The sequence below is a fragment of the Tamandua tetradactyla genome, chromosome 10 (genome assembly GCF_023851605.1).
Source record: "Tamandua tetradactyla isolate mTamTet1 chromosome 10, mTamTet1.pri, whole genome shotgun sequence".
NCBI lineage: Eukaryota > Metazoa > Chordata > Mammalia > Pilosa > Myrmecophagidae > Tamandua > Tamandua tetradactyla.
Genome location: NC_135336.1, coordinates 21,313,222 through 21,338,145, shown reverse-complemented (window position 1 = coordinate 21,338,145; position 24,924 = coordinate 21,313,222). Strand labels below are relative to the sequence as shown.

Here is a 24,924-nt window from a genome sequence, read left to right as displayed (position 1 = left end):
AAAATAGATCAGGCCTAAATGTAAACTCTAAAATTATAATATGTTTCAAAGAAAGCACCAGAGAAAACCTTAATGATGTCACTTTAAGTACATATTATGTACTTTAAGTACATAGTTCTTAGATACAAAACCAAAAGAAGGATATATTTTTAAAAACTGATAAACTGGACTTCATCAAATTTAAAAATTTCTGATCTGCAGCAAAAGATCCTCTTAAGAGAATGAAAATACAAGCCACAGACAACAGGAAAATGTTTGTCATAAACATATCTGATATCCAGATTATAAAAGAACTCTCAAAATTCAGTCACAAGATACAAACAGTCCAATAAAAGAAGTGGGCAAATGATTCAAACAGATCCTTCACCAAAGAAGAGACATTGATGGCACATGAGCACGGAGATGCTCAAACATCACAAGAGAAAGGCTAATTAAAACCACAGTACAATAAAACTACACTTTTAGAATATCTAAAATTAAAAAAAAAAAACTTGCAATACAAAGTGTTGACAAGGATGTAGAAACTATAACCTTCATACATTGCTGTGGGAATGCAAAATGGTACAGTCATTTTGGAAAACAATTTGGCATTTTATATTACACTTACCATACAACCCAGCAATGCTACTCCTACGCATTTACCTAAGTGAAATAAAACCTATGTTCACATAAAAACCTGTAAACAAACATTTATAGTGAATGTACTCATCATCACCCCTAACCAGAAACAACCTAAATATCCTTCAACAGGTACACATTGTGGTACTTCCATACAATGAAATACTACTCAGTAACCAAAAGGAATTGCCTAATGATATATTCAACAGCATGGATGAGTCTCAAGTATATTGTGCTAAGTGAAAGAAAGCATACCATATGATTCCATTCACATGACATTCTGGAAAAGGCAAATCCACAGGGGCAGAAACACGGATCAGTAGTTGCCAGCGTCTGGAGACAGTGAAAAGGGTGACTACCAAAGTGCACAAGGCAATTATGAGAAATGATTTATATCTTGATTGTGGTGGTGCTTATATAATTACATACATTTGTCAAAGCTCAGAACTGTACACTAAATTGGATGAATTTTATTATACATAAATCATAACTCAATTTTTAAAAATGAGAGGAAAGTCTTCAAAAAGATTCCATTATGATGCAACACTGAAAAGAAAATTTATTGTGCACCTGGAAGAATGCCTGTCACTTATCAAGTAATGGAATCAAAGGCAGTATAAACTGCCAAGTTTAACAGAAAACACAAGACTTTTCAAAGCTAGAAGCTGGTATGAATGATTCATGTGAAATAGCTGATGAGTTGGACAATGAACATTTAGTTTTTCAAAGCTTCCAGCTAACTTTCAGAATATACATAAATTTTAGCAAAATTAACTTACAGAAAATTCAAAACTATAAGTTTGACCCAAAGGAACTGTAAATAAAACCCTTATATTACCTCAATACTTAAATATTGTTTAGAATTATTCTGTCAATCCTGAAGGTGCAAAAGATGTCAAAATTGAGGGCACATATAAAATTGGCTAAGGAAAGCAAAGACAACGATTAGTTCAACCTCACTTATGACCGTGGATGCAAAAAGCCCAAATAATAAGTATTATCAAACCAAAATCAGCAGGGAATTTTTTAAAATTATACATCATGAATAAGCATTTGTCCAAGAATTTATCCCAGGAATGCAAAGATGGGACAACACTCAAAATTCATAAGCACAGACTATGAAAATCAGCATCTCATCCTGAAGTCATGTTTAATTCTGAGACAAAGTTCAGAAGAATCTTTATATTTTGATTGTGGTAAGGATAAAGAATGTGGTATGGGTTTATATAAAGCCACATACTAACTTAGAAAATTTTCTAAAATTATATATATTAAAGGAGGTGCTTTTTTCCTGAGAAACTAACTATAAAATACTATGAATCTTACAGCCTAGCATCATGGAATAAAAAATACATGGTAATTTCATCCTCTTACAAAAAAACTATTACCCTTTATTTTCTTCTCTTTAGTTAGGCTTAGTTGTTTTCTGTTAATTTTGAAGACTCTTTCTAATAAATTAAAGCAGTAATTGCACAGTAAATAACTAATAACCTATCTGAATTTCATTAGTACCACTGAGTTGTACACTTGAAATTGGTCAAAATGAGAAATTTTGTGGTATATGTTACCACAATAAAAATGTAAGGAAAAACAAATGACTCCAAAATCTAGCTGAAATCAGAATCACATGGGGAGGAATGAGGTCACCAAGATGGCAGAGTGAGATGCTCCAGGTCTCCACACACCCACAGAATTACTGAACAAGCAAAAACTGGGTGAACTATCTTTTTCAGAGCTCTGGAAAACAGTTAAAGGGTTGCAGTAACTGAGTGTGTGCAGGGTCCAAAAAAAGGCAACTTAAACACAGTAAGGGGTGGGCCATGGTGGCTCAGCAGGCAGAGTTCTAGCCTGCCATTCTGGAGATCTGAGTTTGATTCCCGGTACCTGCTCATGCAAAAGAAAAACCAACAGTAAGAAAATCTCATGGCACCTTTGCTGGCCCTCCCCCCCACATCCTCCCCAACTCAGTGCAAAACCAGCCCACACTTTCAGTGCAAGTACTGGTTCCAGTTCCAGATGGAGTTGAGTTACCGTTATACAAATACTGGGGAATATGCATGTACATCTGCTGGCAGCCTTAAGGACTAAACCAGGATGTTCATGTCTCTCTCTGGCCAATCCCAGAACTTGCTCAGGATCTAGGAGTGGGTCACAGGGCAGCTAAGACACTGTGCAAAGGATTACTGGCTTAAGACATATATTAGAGCACCCAGACTGGGAGCAAAGGCAGGGGTAGAAGGGCATTTAGAGGATTACTTAAATCCTCTAATAAAGAAATTCATAAGGTCAAGGACATATGCCCAAGACAAGAAGCATTCCCAGAAAAGGCCAGAGAGGAACCTATGCTTTCACCTTAAGCTGTTCTTTAGGTTCATGTTAAGTCTGGTTTAGCTCCAAAGGAGAGCACTTGCACAGAGCCAATCTGTAAAGACTAGTAAGCGTTTTCAGTCATTTTTCTTTTTCTTCCTCCTTCTTCTCCCTTTCTTCTCTTTCCCTTCCTCCTCCTGAGGGTGGTTTTTATAATACTAAATAAAATATACTTAAGCCAAAAACTGTTACAAGGGACAAAAGAATGACACTCTATATTGATTTTTTAAAAAAAGAACATCAGTGGCCTCACTCTCTCTAAGCCCAACTCACTTGCAGAAGTGAAATCATTGCCCTCCCCCCTATGTGGGACATGATATCCAGGGGTGAAAGTCTCCCTTGTGATGTTGTACAGGACTCCCAGGGATGAATCCAGACCTGGCACTGTGGGATCAACAATTCCATCCTGACCAACTGGGGGAAAAGAAGTGTAATTAATAAATTATCAGTGGCAGAGAGAGTTCAAATAGAGTCGAGAGGCTACTCTGGAGGTTGCTCTTACACAAGCTTCAGGTAGACCTTGCTACCTATCATAACCTGCCAACCCCCAACCAGGACCATTCCAGCCAATCCTAAAGAACACCTAAGGCAATTTATAAGATTCCACATGGGTTCCAGGCACTATAGTAACTTTCCAGAAACCTATAAACTCCAGATGGATTCCTGGTCCAGATAAGTCCTGAAACCTAGCCCAGCCTCTCCAGAACATCAGATAGTTCCATCTCTCTACCCCATATTAGTGACAGACCCTTCCACTATCAAAAATTTAGAATTGCCATAGCTCAAACAACCCCAATGAGAGGTATGGAAAGATCAAAGGTGATGGTGAAATTATGCATAGAAGATAGATTAACAAATGAATATGAATGCTAAATCATTAAATTGCTATCTCTTTTAGTCTCCAGTATTTTAGAGCAGGTAGAAGTAAAAACCTAAAATTGTGACATTGTAACCCATGTCAAAGTCTGAAATATGTTCTACAACTAACTGTGGTACTGTGCTTGGAAATTTATAGCTTTTTTGTATATATGTTATTGTTCATAAAAAATGAAGAAAAAAAAGTCAATTGTGATGATAAAATAGTATTTAAGCCCTCTAGCTTCCTATATTCTGGAGTAGCTAGAAGGAAAAATCTGAGAGGATTATATGGTAGCCCATGACAAACTCTGGGATCTATTCTGTCACCACTTTTGAAGAGTGCTTTGAAAACTATAGTCTTTTTATTTCTTTGCTTTGTATATATGTCATACCATACAATAAAAAAAGTTTTAAAAAAACACATCAGGAATTCATAACAATTATAAACATATATGCACCTAACAACAGAGCCCCAAAATGTATGAAGCAAACATTGACAGATTTGAAGGGACAAATAAATGGTTCTACAGTAATAGTAGGAGACTTCGATATACCACACTTTCAGTAATGGATAGAGCATACAAATTGAAGATCAAAAAGTTAATAAAGGGCTTGAGCAATACTATAAATTAACAAGACTTAACAGACATAATCCAACACTTTACCCAACAGCCGCAGGAAACATCCTTTTCAAGTATGTATGGATCATTCTCTAGGTATACCACATGTTAAGTCACCAAAAAGTCTCAATAAATTTAAAAAGACTGAAATTATACAATGGAGTGAAACTAGAAATCAATAACAGAGGGAGAGCTGGAAAATTAACAAATATGTGAAAATTAAACAGCACCTTCTTAAACCAACAAATAGGTTAAAGAAGAAATCACAGGGGAAATAAGATATTTCGTGAGGCAAGTGAAAATGAAAACACAACATATGAAAATTTATGGGATGCAGCAAAGGCCAAGTTCTCAGGAGGAAATTTAGAGCTCTAAATGTATGTACAAAAAGCAGAAGATCTTATAGCAGTAATCTAATCTCATAGCTGAAGGAACTATAAATAGAAAACTAAACCCAAAGTGAGCAGAAAGAAGGAAATAATAAAGATTAGAGTAGAGGTAAATGAAATACAGAATAGAAAACAGCAGGGAATCAGTGAAAGCATAAGTTGTTGCTTTGAAATGATCAATAAAATTGACAAACTTTTGCTAGAATGACAAAGAAAAAAGGAAAGAGGGTACAGCTAAAAACAGAATGTAAGGGAGGACATTACTACAGGCCCCATAGAAATAAAAACAGATTATAAGAGAATACTATGAACCATGTACACCAGCAAATTAGATAACTCTGGTGGTTAAATTCACGTGTCAACTTGGCTAGATCATGATTATATCTATGGCTGATTCCTTCTACAATCAACAAAGGAGACAGCCCTATTAAGGGGAGTTTCCTCATCCAACAGATTGGAGGTTGAAAGAAGAATTGAAGATTTCAGATTAGAAAGAACTTCTGCCTTTTCTCCAGCCAGCCAGCTTCTTCTGGAGAATACAATGAGGCTTGGGCATACCCTATAGAGTTCAGATGTGCCAGATATTATGAAATCACTGTTTGCAAACTTTCCAGCTTGCAGACTGTCCTATGGAATTCAGACTTGCCAATCCCCATGGTCTGATGAGCCAATTTCTATAATAAATCTCTCAATATATGTTGTTGATTCTGTTTCTCTGGAGAATGTATACTAATATGATAACGTAGTTTAAATGGATAAATTCAAAGAATCATACAAATTACCTAAATTAAAACATACCAATAACAAGTAAAAAGATTGAATCAGTAAACCAAAACTTCCTAAGAAAGAAAAGTTTAGGATTAAGGTAAATCAGAACACACGATAAAGGATGATATCATCTATATTTTAAAATTTCAAGTTCTGTGCGAGACCAGAGGGAGAGATGTTTATTTGGTGCAAAATCTATATTTTGGGTAGTGCATTTCCTAATTTAACTTGTTTGGTCGGTTTAGTTCAACACCATCAATACATGGAATCTTGAAAAGGGCATGAGATCTTGCTGGTTTGTCCAGGTTAATGTGATGCCCCAATATATTTCAGAGTAATTTGGGCAGTGAATAAAGAAGTATTTGCAAAGTTCCCTTGGGGGACTGGGGACATGAAGGAAATATTCGACTTTCCCATTGGGAGAATTCCTAATATTCTCCAAGCAGTAAGGACAACCAAATCAATAAGCTGAGCCCTCAATCTTGGAGCTCACCCCTATGAAACTTACTCCTGCAAAGGATAAGCTAAGCCTACTTAAAATTAGGCCTGAGAGTCCCCCCAGAAAACCTCCTTTGTTGCTCAGATGTGGCCTCTGTCTCTAACCCAACTCAGCATGCTAACTCACAGCCCTTCCCCTCTACATGGGACATGACTCCCAGGGGCATAAATCTCCCTGGCAACATGAGACAGAAATCTAGGAGGAGCTGGGCCTTGGCATCAAGGGATTGAGAAAACCTTCTCAACTAAAAGGCAGAAGAGAAATGAGACAAAACAAAGTGTTAGTGGTTGAGAAATTTCAAACAAGAGTCAAAAGGTTATCCTGGAGGTTATTCTTACACATTATATAGATATCTCCTTTTTAGTTTATGGTGTATTAGAGTGGCTAGAGGGAAGTACCTGAAACTGCAGAGCTGTGTTCCAGTAGTCTTGTTTCTTGAAGACTGTTTCTTGAAGACTGTATAACAATATAGCTTTTACAATGTGACTGTGTGATTGTGAAAACCTTATGTCTGATGCTCTTTTCATCTGTCTGATATAGACAGATAAGTAAAAAATATGGATTAAAAATAAACAAATAGTGGGGACAAAGGTTAAAATAAATTAGGTAGATGAATGTAATAGTGGTCAATGAGAGGGAGGGTTAAGGGATATGGCATGTATGAGTTTTCTTCTTTTACCTTTTTGCTTCTTTTTCTAGAGTGATGAAAATGTTCTAAAAATGACCATCACAACTACGTGATGATATTGTGAACCACTGATTGTACACCATGTATGGAATGTTTGTATGTCTGTATGTTATGATTTATCAATAAAAACATTTTTTTAATGGCTCAATGACCTAAATATAAGAGCTAAAACTAAAAACTCTAGAGAAAAACAGAAGGAATATCTTTAGGACCTTGTATTAGGCAGTGGATTCTAGATTTTACATCAGACACATGAACAACAACACAAGGATTAAAAAATAGAACAAAAAAATAACTGGACTTCATCAAAATTTTAAATGTTTGCACATTAAAGGACATTATCAAGAACCTGAAAAAAAAAACCAACCTACAGAATGGGAGAAATATTTAGAAACCACGTATGTGATAATCACATACCAGAACATATAAAGAACTTGTACAAATCAACAACAAAAAGACCTTCAATTAAAAGGTGGAAAAAGACTGGAATAGATATTTTGCAAAAGAAGGTATACAAATGGCCAATAAGCACATGGAGAGATGCTCAACATCCTCAGTCATTAGGGAAATGCAAATCAAAAGCTCAACGTGATACCACCTCACATACACTAGAATAACTATTATAAGGAAATGGAAAATAATAAACATTGGTGAGGATATGGAGAAATTGGAAGCCTCATACTTTATTGGTGGGAATATGATATGGTGCAGCCACTGTGGAAAACAGTTTGGCAGTTCAACAAAAACTTAAACACAGAACTACTGGCAATAGTTATGACCGGGCAATTCACCTCTTAGGTATATATCCAAATGAATTGAAAGCAGGAACTTGAACAGAGACTTGTAAACCAAAAATAATCATGGAAGCATTATTCATAAAGGTTAAAGGTGGAATCAACCTAAGTGTCAATCAACAGATGAATGGATGAATAAAATGTGCTATATACATACAAGGGAATATTATTCAGCCATAAAAAGGAATGAAGCTCCATTATATTCTCAAACATGGATGAATCTTGAAGATATCATGTTGTATGAAATAAGCTAGACACAAAAGAACAAATATTATTTGTTTATACTTATATGAAATGCCTAGAATATGCAAATTCATAGAGACAGAAAGTAGAATATAATTTCCCAGTGAGAGAGGGTAGAAATGAGGGAATGCTTAGTGGGTGCAGAGTTTCTGTCTGAAGTGATGAAAATATCTGGTAATAGATAATGGTGGTACAACATCGTGAATGTAATCAATACCACTGAATTATATACTTGAAAGTGGTTAAATGGCAAATTTTATGTTATGTATGGCAGCACAATATATATATATATATATATATATATATATATATATATTTTTTTTTTTTTTTAAATCACCTGGGGAGGTTTGTGAAAATGGAAATTCCTCACCGCACTATGTAGTCTGAAATAGGGACTACAGAGGCATAGATAATTTTTCAAACATGGCTCACAAAGGAAATTTGTTATTAACATGTTCTGGAACTCCTGTTATGAGGAAATAGATGCACGAGGCATATCTCTGTCTTGCAGAAGCTTTCAGTGTACTTACAGAAATAGAATTTTACCATGAAAAAATTAAGTACAAAATAAAACATTCCATAATAATGTATAACTGGTCATCCTCAAAACAAATTTGTAAAGACTAACAGCTACAGAAGTTCAAATGAGGAAGAGAAGGTGAGGCTGAGGAGGTGAGAGGCAAGCTGTGGCTGGGGGCAGTTTGTAATTGATTCACTGTACAAATATTTAAGGGTAGAAGAACCTGTCAGTCAAAGAGACCAGTGAGGATTTTTTCAAGAAAGAAAAAAATTCAAAGTCAGAGGCAAAGACAGAAAAGTATAAATTGGGGTTAGGGACAATAAGTCAAAAGTCTGGCTGGAATGAATCTAAAAGTGAGTGCATGTTGCAGGGAGGCTGAGCCTTGAGGTCAGATTACGAGGCACTTGAACTTCAGGTTAGGGTTATCTTGTAAGTAGCAGGGAACCACTGAGGGTTTCTGAAGGTAGAGCAGCACAGCCAGAACTATGCTTTCAGATTAATAAAGAACAAAGTATAAAGTGTACTTGTGCTGCAGAGAGGCCCATAGTTAATAATCCAGGTGTGAGCCAGTGAAGGTGTGGTCAGGAGGTAAAGTGATATGAAAGTAAAACCAAGGGCTTCTGGAAAACTTGAATGCCCACAGCGGGAAGATAGACACCTGTGGTCACCTGTGACCAGTGGGTGTCCCTACACGGCTGCCCAATCGCAACCAGAAGCCTAGGAACTCCCTGAGACACCACTGGTGGAAAATACGGTGTGAAATCAGTAGCAAATGCATTAACTGTATCATGACCACCATGAGGCACTGTTGTAAAGAGACAAGATTTTCATAATAATAATAATAATAATAAGCATGAAGAAAAAATTTCAGGGAAAGGACTGTGTTCCTTCAGGAACACTCTAAAATAGCCCACCACCTCCTCACTAAATCTTAATTTCCACACCATTATCAGTCACATGACTAAGAAAATGATCACTCTTTTGACACTAATAGGAAAATATCAAATGGAAACATAGCCTGGATAATGGGAAAGGTAAGAATAAGTCCGTTTTAGGTCTGTTATATAAAGGAGCTCTGTACATAGCTGGAAAGCATGTATACAATGCACAAAGCTTAGGGAAAAAATCAGAATGAGGCTATACCTGATCATATAGAAAGCACTATTGAAGAAGTAAGGTAGATTCATTCTTTGAGGAAAGATGGGTTGAGACAAAGGCAGAAAAGACCGAGGACTGAATCTTAGTGCCAACGTGGGCCAGGAAGAGGAGGCGCTGGTGAAGCAGGCACGGCGGGCAGTGGGGTAGAAGACCTAGTGTGGGGGAGAAGACCTAGTGTGGGGGAGAAGACCTAGTGTGCGGGAGAAGACCTAGTGTGGGGGAGAAGACCTAGTGTGGGGGAGAAGACCTAGTGTGCGGGAGAAGACCTAGTGTGGGGGAGAAGACCTAGTGTGCGGGAGAAGACCTAGTGTGGGGGAGAAGACCTAGTGTGGGGGAGAAGACCTAGTGTGCGGGAGAAGACCTAGTGTGGGGGAGAAAACCTAGTGTGGGGGAGAAGACCTAGTGTGCGGGAGAAGACCTAGTGTGCGGGAGGCCGGACAGGAGTGAAGAATGGGACGGTCGAAGGTGTCAAATGAGGGATGGGAACTGACCATCTGTCAGGACAGAGGGAAGGAGTCATACCTGAGCCCTGCGTCTGACCAAATGACTCCCAGAATCCATGCCAAGGCTCCTGTCCTCAATTCTGTGAAGAGGCCACTGTATTTGACAATTAGAAGATCACACGTTTCCTGGGAAAGGCCCAAGGCATGAATGGGAGATCAGGAAGCGAAAGCCTATATCTAAAGTTAGACAGTAAACAGAGAGAGCTGCACCTTGAAGGGCCCAGATCAGATAAGGTATTTGAAGAGGAAACCCTCTGCATGGCTGAAAGGAACAGTTTCTTGCTTCCAGGAAGGGAAAGACTGAAGAAAAAGGAGACAACTGCAGGGTAAGTTCTTCCAACTGGGGTCTCTATTTTACTGTACCCCACCTCACTGAAAATCACTCAAAGTCTGTATCATTAATTTTGGAACCTGGTTACATTCACTGGAGCCCTCGACAATGGCGCAACTATACTCCAGAGGAGAAGGAAGTAAATCCAGGGTACTAGAGAGGACTTCACCGAAAGTCAGGAGACCTAGTTCTTGTTCCAGCCCTGCCACTAAGTAGGTTCATGACTTTAGACAACTTTAAAACAAGGAGTCTGAATTAGGTCACTGCTGTGGTTCTTTCCAACTCTATAATACTATGACATCTTGTATTCTCTTCTCCTCTTCCCAATAGCATCTAGCATGGAGGGTGCTTTGTAATACTCATTAAATTGAATTTCTCCAGAATTAAGGCTATTCAAATTTCTCCCTCTTTGGTATTAGCCTATGAGGTTTGTGGTAGACTAAGGAAAAACATTATGGGATGGTAGTACAGCAATTACAGTAGACAGTGAATTAACAATTCTACCTGAGATTCAAGGCCATGAGAGTTAATTTCACCATAACCCCTCACCCCACCCCCCAACGCTGAGGACAGCAAAAGTTATCCTGTACCAAAGCAGCATCCCTGACTCCCTCATATAAACACTGGACCAGCTGCCCTTCATCTCCTCTTTTTCTGGGCCTGGGAAAGAGCAACTGAAAGAAAAAACAAACTAAGGGCCTCAACAACGCACAATGCTGTGGCATTCAAAGAGCAATCATTGGTATTTAAGCACAGCCCCAAGATTCAGACCCAGTATGCGAGAGATGACCTATCCAAAACTACAGATGATAATCAACAGAGAAGTGATGCTGACAAAGCATGCATGAGGCAAGAGGAAGGGCAGCAGACTGAGCTGTCAAAAATAAAAAGAATTAGTAATAATCTTACAGGTGTTTATCACATTAGAGTCTCAAAAACACTATATGACATATCTCATTTAATCTCAACAACCGTGGGGCAGGAAGGGCAGATGTTACTGCCATTTTACAAATGGGGAATTCAGGTATCGGGGACATTAAGTGACTTTCCCAACACTATATTCTAATAAAAGATGAAACCAGACTAGAACCCAGATCTCTTGAATCCTAGTAGGAAGTTCTTTCCACTAATGTGAGACAGCATTTTAAACCAGGCATTCAACAAGATTTTATATCCAGAGGCCCTCAAAGTAGTGTGTGCTGGCTATGAGTCCAGTCTGAATATATAAAAAGCAATCAACAACAAAAAAGAATACGCAAAAAGATAAAGATCACAGTCAATTCACAAAAGAAATATAAATGTCCAGTGACTATTCAAAAAATGTTTAACCTTACTACAAACAATTAAATGTAAGCTAAAAAAATAGTAAGATTCTACTTTTCACTTATCAAACTGACAAAGATTTAAAACATTACAATACTCAGGGAGGAATGATAAAGGGTACATGTTCTCTCATGTGGTCAGTACAGCACTGTGGATGAGAGCACGGACCTCAGAGCCAGACAGACAGGGGTTTGATCCACGTACAAGCAGTGCTGCTCAATTATGGACCTATTAATATTTCGGGCCAGGTAATTGTTGAAGGGGCTGGTCTGTGCATCACAGGATGTTTGGTAGTACCCTTGCCTCCATCTCCTGGATGCTGGTAGCAATTCCCCTTTCCCACCCCCAGATATTACTACATAACCCGGGATGGGATGGTCAGGGGTCAAAATAGCCTCCAGTTGAGGATCACAGAATTATATGATACTGAAAAAGTTACAGGACCTCACAAAGCTTCAAGTTTGTTGTCTCTAAAATGGAGACATTACCTACCTCATAAGACTTATTTTGGGGAATGAGATTATGAATGTAGAGTACTTAATACATCGATGCCACCCAGGAAACATTCGATGTGCGATAGCTTTGATCATTTCATAACCTACTAGTGGAAGGATGCACTGGCAAAACTTTCCTAGAAGGCAATTCGACCTTACATCAAGTCACAAAAACGATCTTATTCTCTGACCTAGAAATTCCACTAGTAACAATTTATCCTGAGTTGTACACAAAGATTTGCATAAGGAAGGACATGGAAACTTTATTTATAAATAATTATAACTTGGATACATTCTAAATGTTTAACAGTAAGTAGCCTGTTAAATTCTGGTACATGCAAAGAATGGGATATGACCCAATATTTGAGTCTGTGGCATGTCCACTCTTGCTTAGAGGGAAACGCAGGCTATCCAAGATACTTTTCATGATAAAGTCATGATCAAAACAAAAATCAGAGCGAGAAGAAAGAACATGAGTGTGGATTGTTTTTGGTTTTTCCTTTGTGTCTGTGTTTATTAAGCTTATTATTGAACATTTTTTCTTTAAATAAATTTTAATACACAAAAATGGAGGATTTGGGACCAAGCAGTTTTTATTGGATAATTAAGGCTCATTCAAATGTAAAATTCAGTGATGATACATCTTATATCCTTTTCCTTTAGGGTGCCATTGGCGATACTACCCCAGAAACAAGTACATAAAATGCCGCTCACGGAGAAACCCTGTCTGTAATTGAGGGCTTCAGGGCCTGTGAGAAAGTGCAGGTGGGAGCACAGCAGGGACTGGCCCAAGTATTCCCTGGAATATTGTCCTCCAGACACTACACAACCCCACCATCAAGCCTGGCTCTTCCAAAAACTATCACTTGAACTTCACGTTACAACTACTGCACTGAATACTGTCTCAAGCGTCTGCCCTGCTTTTGACCCTAAGGCCCAACTCTGTGCCCTTCTGAGATCTAGGGACAGAGAGACTGAGGTTGCCCTATATGCGGAGCACTGTACAGGGAACCGTGTGGGTGAGAGAGGGACCACTGCTACATGGATGGGGCAATCTGAACTCACAGAAACAAGTGAGCGCACAGACAGGCATGTGAGCTGTGCTTGGTCCAGGGGTCTGAGTCCCACGCCTCCTCCATAAGCTGCTCAAGGGACCAGAAGGGGTAAGTAGGGCTATACTTTGAGGTCTACCCTAGCCTCCTGAACTGTTGCCGGTTCAAAGGGAAGAAACCCAACAGCCCTTGAGAGTCTGATATTTTGTCTGAGTTGTCCAGCAGAGCAGAAAGCTGGATCCAGACACTTTGCTCAGGTACAATGCAGCTAGCCAAGCCTCTTTCAAGTCTCAGCAATGTGCACACAGATACCAAAGATGCAAGGATTATCCCCGATTAATAGTTTCTGATCAACAATGTCATCCAGAGCCAGTTACCCCAGAAGAGTCAATACAGACCAGACAGTTTCTAGACAGAAAGTGGTACCTTGCCCGTTCTCTTTATGTCTACCTAAAGGAAGGAGGGCATAGCTCCTGAATGCTCTTCCCACATCCTAGCACCTATGGGATGGGCTGTTTCAGGAGAGACATTCCCTCTACCACAGCCCTCTCCACTGCAGCCACCACCACCACCACCCACCAGGCTGAATAATGCATATGCTTGGCCTTCTCATAATACAATTTCCCAAACCATGTGTCATTTTATCAGGCACCCTGTGCAAGCACCTACCAGAGCATCCACCACCCTATATCCTAACTGACTGTGGGCTCACCTTTCCCTTGCCCATAAACCCCCTGAGGACAGTAACTCCAACTCAGTCCTCTCTGGATCAGCGCACAGACTTACCGCATAGCAGAATGATCTGAACACCTTCTGGCTCTTCTACCTATGATTCTTGAAGAATAAGATTCTAAAATGGGCAGACTCCCCTGATTTGAGGTTTCAGATTTTCAGGACTGCTTGCTTTCAGTACATAGCAATTTTATATTTAAAATAAAATGGCGAAAAAGAAAAATAAAATAATAAAATGGCAGTTCAATTTATGAAACAGATAAATTGGGGTGTGATTACTTCACAGAAAGATTCACCAGAGCTCCTCTAAAGACCTTGAATCCTCCTGTACTTAAGCCTTGGTTTAATTAGGATAGAAAAACAGAAATATTATTATAGTCATATAGAAGAAAACTGCTTTATTTTGGGCCATTAATGACTAAAGATCAAAATTAAACACAATATCTAAAATATTAGCTGACACTGAGTGCTGGTTTGAAAGGATATATGTACCCTTGAAAAGCCATGTTTTAATCAAAATCCCATTTCGAAAAATAGCAGAATAATCCCTATTCAATACTGTATGTCTGAATCTGTAATTAGATCATCTCCCTGGAGATGTCTCCCAATCTAGAGTGGTTGTTAAACTGGATTAGGGGAGATGTGTTTCCACCCATTTGGGTGGGTCTTGACTGGTTTACTGGAGTCCTATAAAACAGGAAACATTTTGGAGAATGAGAGATTCAGAGAGAGCAAAGAATGCTGCAGTACCATGAAGTAGAGAGAGCAAAGAATGCCGCAGTACCATGACGCTGTGCTTGCCATGTGCCCTTCCAGATGAGAGAGAAGCCCTGTGTTCGCCATGTGCCTTCTCACTTGAGAGAGAAACCCTGAACTTCAATTGGCATTTTTTTTATTAATTAACGGAAAAAAAGAAATTAACCCAACATTTAGAAATCATACCATTCTACATATGCAATCAGTAATTCTTAACATCATCACATAGATGCATGATCATCGTTTCTTAGTACATTTGCATCGGTTTAGAAGAACTAGCAACCAAGGTATCTTTCCCTGGATGCCTTTGATTGGACATTTCTATAGACTTGCTTTAATTGGACATTTTCTCGGCCTTAGAACTGCAAACTAGCAACTTATTAAATTCCCCTTTTTAAAAGTCGTTCTGTTTCTGGTATATTGCATTCTAGCAGCTAGCAAACTAGAACACAGTGCCATACTTTTTTCTTCTTTTTTTTTTTTTTTTTTTGCACGGGCAGGTACCAGGAATCGAACCTGGGTCTCCAGCATGGCAGGCGAGACTTCTGCCTGCTGAGCCACCATGGCCAGCCCTGACAGTGCCATACTTTTTAATGATTCTGTTTGCGATCATTTTTTGTAGGAATTCAGCTCCCATGTGTATATATAAAATGAGGCACATGTAGGTAGGTCATAATTTCCATATTTCTATACTTCATTGTCAATTCCAACCTAGTTCAGGTATAGCACAGCTTAGGCCTCCCTCTTTCTCACCCCTCTTCACTCCTTCCACCTCATTTATCTTCCAGACCGCTATTTTCTCCCTGACTCCTCTTACAGACATGACAGCTGTGGATGTTCCCTTTGCTCCCAGCTCACGTGCCCTGCCCCTAACCCAGGCCCTGTGCGGAATAAGGCCTCATCCCTGTCCCTGGAGCTCACTGACAGTGTGCATCCATTCAGTGCTTGTTCACTCAAAAATATCTGCACATCTATTATATACAAGACATTGTGCTAATCTCAGGGGGTACTGAGGCGAGGACAAAGTCTCTGGCAGTCTGGTCTGACAATTTCAATACAATGAATATTTTGCCATAGAAGGCACAGGCAGCGGAGGACACTATGGCACACAGAGCTGGGTCACTAAGCCAGATCAAGAGTCAAAAAAAGACAAAGGAAGGGCATCCTAAAGTGACCCTGGAGTTGATGGCTCACAGAACAGAGAAGTTAGCCAGGGAAGGGCTCATTCTTTAAAGAGAAAATAGTATCTGTAGATGCACACAGGGAGACCTAGGACACAAGTGGCACCTCCATTCACTCACGGAGCCAGTCCTACATCCAGATGCACTCAGCACTGACAGTGTATCGGTGAGTAAGGATACAGAGATAACCATGCTCTTTGACTTCAAGCAGCTCACAGCCCGGTGGGAAACATGACCCCTTACACCTATGTGGCAAGTGGAGGTTACAGAACACTTGCTCATCTACCACAGCTTCATCAAGTAAGCAGAGAAGGGCTCCATCTCATTTCCAGATGAGCAAGCAGAGATCTAAAGAGGTGAAATCACATAAGGGACAGCACTAGAGCTTGACTCTAAACCTAGGGCTTCTCTAAGGTTTTTCACACACCCTAGGAAGACATTCCATCTCTTCCAGCCCTAAGGAAGGAAAATAACCCTTTTTGCCAGCATTGGTGGGAAAGGAACTGTTGATAAGGGTGAAAATTCCTGGAAAGGATGGTGCATTCCAGAGCCAAGGCAGACCCAGAATGGTGGATCAGCCACAGGTACTGAGTTTGGGTAAGTGGGATGGGAGCTTGGACTTCAAGAGTGGGTGAGATTGGTGTGGGCAGATACTGGGTCCCAAGGGGCCCCAGAGACAGACAGCAGTAACAACTATGACAGTCAGATAAAGTCAGGAAGATTCAGCCCTGCTCCCCAGGACAGGTTCAGATTAAAGAAGACAGCCTTCAAGGACCCTGGAGAACAAGCAGAGCAGAAAATGTAACCAATTATGTATCCATCCCTCTAGCCTAGGCCTTGCCACCCCCAACAACTCCCCTAGGACAGGGTGATAAGAACTCGAGCTGATTTCCGGCTCTGCCACCAAATCACCTGACCTCTTGGGCCAAGGCTTCCACCTCAGTGCAATGCAGGAGCAGGTGGTCCTAGGCTCCTCCGTGCTGACACCTGTACTTTACATGCTGGAAACAAGCTACAATAATTGAGGCATGGGGAATAAACACAAAGCACTGGAAAACCCAAAAGTCCTCTATGGGAATGGGCTTTCATTGCGGCCATAAATTTGCTTCCCATTGTTTTTTTAATCCAGTATAAAAATAAAACAAATTCATTCCATGACTATGCTGGATAGCAGAATGAAAACAAGCCCATAATGAAAACTGCCCCCAACATAAATCTCAGGGGATAAGCAGACCTGCACGGTTGAGGGCTCGCTGCAGGGTGGAAGGTATGGACCAGGCTCTAACAAGGAGGTGCAAAGAGACTTCAGATGCCAGAACCAAATGTCCCCTGCCTCCCTCTCGCTAGTGACTGCCCACCTACCCTTCTGGGACCTGCTCACGCCTGCTATCCCTCCTCCTCCCCTTTGGGACCATTCCAGCATCTGAACTTCTCACCACCCTTAATTCCTTTGAGTCTGTACCAATGAAGTATGTGGTTATCACTGTTTTCTAATTGCTTCATATGTATTGGTTGCTTCCTATATAGACCAAAAGGCCCTTGGGTATACTGCCTTTGTTTTACAGTCCTCCACAGAGCTAGATGGAGAGTAGGTACATAATTAATGTTTGTTGACTGATTTATAGATCATCCCATAGATAAAAAGAACACTGATCCATATGTATATTAGTTTTTACTCCATGTTTGCTTCTACTATTTATATTCATAAATTCATTTAACATTTATAACCTCCCTCATTGTCAGATGAAGAAACTGAGGCCAGCTCACAGAGGTCAAATACCATCTTCAGAACACCCAGCTAACAAGCAAACGGGATGGAATGATCCTAAATTTAACACCAAAGATCACATTCTACCCTCATGCTTCCTCTTGCCAGAAATTTGAAGGAGAGCTACTCTGTGCTAGAAATTCTCACTCTCTGGAAAAATAAATAATTAAATACAAATCTCCAACTATGGAAGCCCAAAATTATAGGCATTTGGGTCTAAAAAAAATTACGAGAAATAACCCATTAGAGGTCCCAGATTAACAAATTAGCATCAGATTTGGGGGCCCAGAGCAAAACAAATATATATATATATGAAACAGATCTGAAAGAAAAAAGAAATCCTCTCCTCATCCCTTTTCTTTTGTCTCCAGTAGCTCTGCACTGAGAACCCAGGGGAGGAGGGGAGGCAAGAAGGGGGGAACAGAAGTACTGACAGTGGGGGGATGGGGGCAGCACTGGGAAATGCAAGAAGCCAGAACTACACAAAAATTCCCCCAGCTCTCAAGTGGGGTGCCATTGTGAGCAACCACCCTCAAACAGCGGGGGACAGGAGAGGTGAAAAGATGGTGGTGTGAGCATCTGAAAATTCAGCCTTCAATAAACTTCAAACAGGGTGCAATTCCTGCGGCCTTCCTCCTGCCCCAGATGCACTTTCTGGACTTATGGTAAATTTCAAGAGAGCTGCAGCTCTCACAACAGATGCATGTAATAAGGCAGAGGGGATGCACCTGCTAGCTCGTAGTGACAAAAGTGAAGGTCCACCCACCTTGAGTTTGAAAGGAGCATTGAATTTTCTCAACCTGTTGACTTCAAACAACAGAAAAACTTGAAGCCAAAATAACAGAGGCAAATTCATCTACAAATGCCACAGGTGGGAGAGGCAAGTGACTCACACACCAGACCCATGCCTGGCACACTCACCTCTCTGTGCTTGAAGAGCAGGAGGTTGGGGAAGTGAAGGGAAGGAGGCATAAGTCATGTGGCGTGGGAACCCATCACAGTAATATCTGCTATGTCCTCACTCTGGCTTACTGCCAGATGGCTCCTTGATTTCAAGGCCCATGCCAACTAATAGACCCCACATGAAGCTAAGTGTCCACCTACACTTCTTCCATGCAAATGGTCCAAACTCATATCCTCTGGGTACACCCTTGTTGTTCAGGATTCAAGTTGGACGAGGGCAATGTCTTCTGTTAAGAAAGGTTGCTTCTTAAGGGCTGCTCTCTAAATGTCCCTACATTTTATCCAAAGGATAGGGCAGGGAGACAGGAAGCTTTCAAGAATTCACAATTTCCCAGCCTGTATGTGTTCTTTCAAAATGGGGGAAGTACAGTTGTATGTCCAAGTGGCCTTGGTATGTATTTCCAGAATACCAAGAATTGTTGTCCTCAGAAAGATACTAAGTAAGACTCCACACATTCATGGGGCCTCTGGACCCCTAGCCCAAAGCAAGGCTGCATTCTCAAATCCCTATCTCCTGAACCTCAAAGGCAAGGAGCCAATAAAACAACTAGTTGTGTTTCACAGACTCTAGGCTCATCTTACATTGAGTGTGTGTGGCAAGAAAGCAAGGGATCATTCTTATAGACACTAAGTACATGCAGACCCCAAAATGTTCAGTCTATTCCTCTGAGGATGGCCAAAACCTCCCCAGCCAGGCCCTAGACCCTCCCCCACCTTTGGCACTGCACAATGCCCTCTCCCCTCAGCACCACTGGGCCTGCCTCCTTCTTCAGCAAGCCTTCCAGCAGACTCCCACCCACCCGCCAGCTGGGGGGCCCCAGCTCTGTAGTGACTGCACCCATCCACCACAAAGCCCCAGGAAGTAGGTGGGTCCACCTGACCTCACCAATTAGACCGAGGCTCTCCAGGGCCCACTCTGCTCTGTACTGTGTCCCACAAGGCCTGGCCCCTGGGGTACTGGGGAGACAGTCTCCTGCTGAGAGGGATCAGCAAGGCTCACACAAAGAGAAACTACTTCAAGGTCCCAGATAGCCCCTCCTAGTTAGCCAGTTGTTGCACAAAAGAAATCCAAAGAGGCAGGATAGACCACCACAAATCTTTTGTCACTGTGGGGGTGGTTCTCAGAGACCGTGTCTAGTGGTATGTGAGGATCAGCATCCTTTTATATCATCAGCAAATGCAAAGACCAGCATACACATCTTGGTGAAAAGGCTCTTGTGCGTATGCCCAGAGTACCCTCTACCCAATAAACTACCACAACTACCAACCAGGGCCAACTACCCATGCTCCTCTATGTCCAGAATTAATGGTCTTGGTCCACTGAAGGCAGGAGACAAAGGGACAACCTCATTCTGGCCACCAGGAGGGAGCTTTCCACACAGGCCCAGGGCACTGTACTGCCAGCAGCAACAGCCTCCATGGTCCCTGCAGTGTGCAGGGCAGGGAAAGAGACTAAGACAGAGGATCACAGAAGGGAACAAGTTCAAGAATCTAAGAAAAGAAACTAAACTGCAGACAGGAAAGGGAACATGGCAAAAAAAAAAAAAAAAAAAATCCTACTATAACCCTACCTAAATGCCTTTTAGGAACCTAATAAGATTATGAAAGTCATCTATCTTCATGTCCCCAGACACTTGTATGGTGGATAAAGGATGTTTTGGGGAGGAGAAGGGCTTCCCCAAATGGCTCTCCAGCCTCCCCACCCCATCCATTAGAATAATTTATTGATGAAGTGTGCATTTGGGCAAGAAGGGTTTCCCAGGACTGCCCCAAGTTGGAGGGCCGATGGAGCTCTAAGGCAGGCTTCAGAAGCCCAAACTCTGCTCGTTGCACTTGGGGGAGAGGAGGGATGGTGAAAAACAGTGACCTGAGGCCTAGCACCATGTCCACTGTCCAGAAGCACCCCACCCCACCCCAGTACATGCTAATTTCATCCTCTCCCCCTCAGGCCCCAGGGGAGCTAGGTCTTTCTCCTTTTCCTCTAAGCTCCTAGAAAACCTGTTCCCATCTGTTCCCCTTCGCGTCTACAATACCACTCCTAAAAATTCCGTTTTTAGGGTCTTAAAGGGTTTTAGTAGTTACATTTCAACTATGGACAACTAACACCTCCTGGAAAGTAGTTTATCACAAACTTTTCAAGAGCAACTGTCTGGGATCGGGGTCCCTTGACAATGGAACCCCAGTAAATTGGAGGAGGCAGAGCGAGGCCACAGGTTGAAAATCAAGATTGCAAAGCCCGACGTCCCAATTCTGCCTGGACGGCCAGGCCCTGGTACCCCGCGGCCGCCTTCATCGCCCCACCTTCCGGGGTTCATTTTTGGGCTAAAAGGACTTTCACTGAGGCTCCCCCGCCGCGCCGCTGAGGCTGACAGGAGAGAAGAGCCCTCACGGGGTCTTAAACAAGAGGCTGGGGGCTGAGAAAACAACCCGCTTCTCTTCTTTGGGAGCTAGCGCGATTCGCACCCCTCAAATCAAAGGCAGCTTCTTCGGGTGACTTCTGTAGAGACAATTGCATCGCTGTCCCAAAGCAACTCACTTTCCCCAAAAGAAAACACGGGCGGTCTGGCGTCACCGGGGTCATCCTTTTCCGCCCCCACCCCACCCCCCAACCTCTTGCTGCACTTCTCCGACAGGGGAATTGCGGCAGCTGCTTTGGGGGCGCCCAGCCCTGAGGGAGGGTCCCGGCCCCCACCCCCACCCCAGAGGGCTGACTCCCGGGGGCCGCGCCAGGACAAAAGCGCGGGGCCGACTCACTCACCCGCGCGGCGAAGGCGGCCGGGAGCAGAGGCACCGGCGCTTGGAGGGGACGCACCGCCCCGGCGCGCAGCGCGGGATCCCGGCTCGCTCCGCCGCCGCCTGACCCCCGCGGCGCTGGGAGCTGGCGAGGTGCGTCCCGAGCCGGGTGGGGGTGAGCGACCGAGCGAGAGGGCGAACAAGTGAGAGAAGGAGAAACAAACGTGCGAGTATGCGAGCGAGAGAGCGCGGCGCTCCGGGATCCCCGCCGACGCCGGACTAACACGCGCTGATTTGCATGTCTTTTGCATAGCGCTCAGGGAATGGGCCCGGCGCCCCTTCCCGCCACGCCCACCCGTGCTCTTCCTCGAAAGGGTCCCAGAGGAGAATCCCAAGAGCATCTGATTGTCAGAAGCCCAGACATCGCTCCGTTCACTGCACCGCCCCCAACTCCTCCTCACACACCAGGCAGGGTGGGTTTTTCTGGGGCTTTTGTTTTGTTTTGTTTTGTTTTTGTATTTTTCTCTGAAAGACCAGCGGATCCTGAACAAAAGAGGACCACCCACTGGGGGGAAAAAAAAGGAGGATAAACCTTAAAATTAACTAGAATTCTCTTTGATGTGTCTATCAAAAACAACCACGAATCCCTATCAAAACTCCAGCTGTCTTCTCTGCAGAGGAGAAGCTGCTCATCAGATTCACCTAGAATTGCAAGGGGCCCCGAATAACCAAAATAATCTTGAAAAAGAACAAAGTTGGAGGACTTAGACTTCAACATTTCAAAACGTAACTACAAAGCTACAGTAAATAAAATAGTGTGGTGCTGGCATAAGGAGAGACACGTAGACTCGCTGAATGGACTTGAGAGTCCAGGGGTAAATCTACACACCTATGGCTGTTGATTTTCCACAAAGGTGCCCAGTCCATTTCATTGGAAAAGAATAGTCTCTTCAACAAATGATTCTGGGACAATTGGATATCCATTAATTCAAAATGGACCTAAATATAAGAACTCATAATGTAAAACTCCTAGAGAAAATAGAGAGAAATATTGTCAGAGCCTGTCAGTAGGAAGTGGATTTTTAGATTTTACACCCAAAGCACAAGCTACAAAAGAAAATTAAATAAAGTGGACTTCATCAAAAGTAAAAGCTTTCGTGCATCAAAGGACATCATCAAGAAAGTGAAAAGACAGCCTACAGAAGGGGGGAAAATATTTGGAAACCATATATTTGATAAGGGTTTAATATCCAGAATATATAAAAGAAATCCTAAAACTTAGCAACAAATAGACAAACAACCCAGTTTAAAAATGAGCCAAGCAAAAGATGAAAGCAACCCAAGTGCATCAACAGGTGAATGGATAAATAAAATGTGGATAATAGATGGTGGTGATGATAGCACAAGTTTGTGAAAGTGATTCACACCACTGAATTTGAATGTGGTTAAAGGGGATAATTTTAGGTTATATATATGTTATTAGAAGAAAAAAATTAATAAAACATAGTACTGACAAACCAAGTGCAAAAGAGAACCTTTAATGCAAAACCAAGTAAATACAAAATTTTAGAGGAGTGAAGGAAACCAACTTGCAAAATAACCTTATTAAGATAATCTAATGTCCCAAACATAACAGAAAATCACAAAGCACATGAAGACCCGGGAGAAATGCCCAACCAAATGACCAAATTAAAACACCAAATGTAAAACAGAATATGGAATAACTACTCAAGGTTATTTATAAAGAAATAAAGGATATCAGGAAAGCATTAGAAGAGCAAAAAGAAGTATTCAAAAGATTAATTAGAAAAATAGCAAATCTCGCAGAGATGAAAGATACAGTAGACAAATTAGAAGTATACTAGAGGCACATGATAGCAGATTTTAAAAAGCAGAAGGAAGAATAAGTGAGCTAGAAGATAGGACAATTGAACTAGGGCACACACAAAAAACAAATGGCAAAAAAGGTAGAAAAAAATGGACCTAGATGTTAGGGAAATAATGGACAACAAAAGGCACACAAATATAAGAGTCATCGGTGCCCCAGAAGGAGAACAGAAGAGTAAAGCACTGGGAAGAGTAATTAAGAATATAATCAATCCTCATAAAAGACATAAGCATGCAAATCAAAGATGCCCAATGAACCCCAAATAGAATAAATCCATATGGGCCAGAGAGATTTGGAGAGAGCAGAGAATGCTGTAACACCACGAAGTAGAGTCCACCAGCCAGCAACCTTTGGAGATGAAGAAGGACAATGCCTCCTGGGGAACTTCATGAAACAGAAAGCCAGAAGAGAAAGCTAGCAGATGACGCTGTGCTTGCCATGTGCCTTTCCAGCCAAGAGAGAAACCCTGACTGTGTTCGCCATGTGCCTTCTCACTTGAGAGAGAGAGAGAGACCCTGAACTTCATCGGCCTTCTTGAACCAAGGTGAATAACGATAGAATAGGATTAAGTGTTGTTCAAGGAAAAAGAAATGCCATATGCAATGATATCAAAAAGGCAAAACAAAGAAAATGTTTCAAGAAACCCTCTTATGCATTGAGAAACCAAATATTGATTTTAGAAGAATCAAAAAGTAACATCTGAACAATAGTTAAGTAATAAAGTACCAGTTCCACTCACAGGAGCACCTTGTGGCCCAGTGAATCAGTGACTTCCTCCTCAAAAGATAAAAAGTTTGAAAAGAGTTATGAAGCCCATGCATGCAAGAACTTTCACATCAATATCTAAAGCTAATTACTGAATCTAGACATAAGACGTGTTTAAGACAACACAGTATTGAGAAATTACTCATGCCCTCCTCATGAAGATCCAACATCATCACCGACCTGACAAGAACAAATCATGCGGACATTACTTGGTAGCACCGAGTCAGTTATTAACTAGACCCATTTCTGTGGTCCCTAAACCCATGTAAGCATCAGAACATCACTTTAACATGCTCCAGAAGTAAATGAGAATCTGCTGTTACTGAAAACACCTTGAGACTACTGACCCCTGTAGCTCTGCCTGGTGGAAGAGGTTCAATTGCTTTAGATCTTCAGTGGACACTGCCTCGAGACTGGCTCTGTTGCCTAGTGCTAGAGGGTGCTAGGAACCAGGCTGAGAGAACCCTGGAGCCCACCATCCTGTTTTCCAGATGATCAATGATGCTGCACTACAAAAACTGCATAAAGAACAGGCCTCCTGGAACTATGATTGCCAGAATGACGTTGTTAAAACCTAAAAGAGACAATTGTCACTAAGGCTGCTGTTTGAAGGGTCAGCATATATAACAGTAAGCCTAACATCTACTGCAGCACAAAAAGGGACTTGTGCATTAATTAATATTAAGTGCTGTATCTATATACCTGATGAATAAAATAATATCTCCTCTATACCAGATCATATGCAAAGTCATATTAAATATGTTAAAGATCTTAGAAAATTTAACTCATTTTCTAAATAGTTGATGAATTTGCCTATGAAACGTAGAACAGTTCTCTGAAGTACATGCTGTTCTCTAAAGTGTTTGCCAATGCTTGTCTTATTGTTGCCTATATTGTCTTTGTAAGTTAATAT

The 24,924-nt window shown here is 41.5% G+C and overlaps 1 protein-coding gene across 2 annotated transcripts in view; it reads right to left on the bottom strand.

Annotated features, from left to right (window-relative positions):
- MYLK (myosin light chain kinase) overlaps nt 1-21,403 on the bottom strand; it is a 318,148-nt gene extending 296,745 nt beyond the window's left edge. The window contains exon 1 of one of the 2 annotated variants that reach the window (XM_077118124.1): nt 21,384-21,403. The gene's annotated coding sequence lies outside the window, so the exon portion shown is untranslated. The remainder of the gene's footprint in view (nt 1-21,383) is intronic. The other variant, XM_077118122.1, reaches the window with a different exon arrangement.
- Between the last annotated feature and the right edge of the window lie 3,521 nt (nt 21,404-24,924).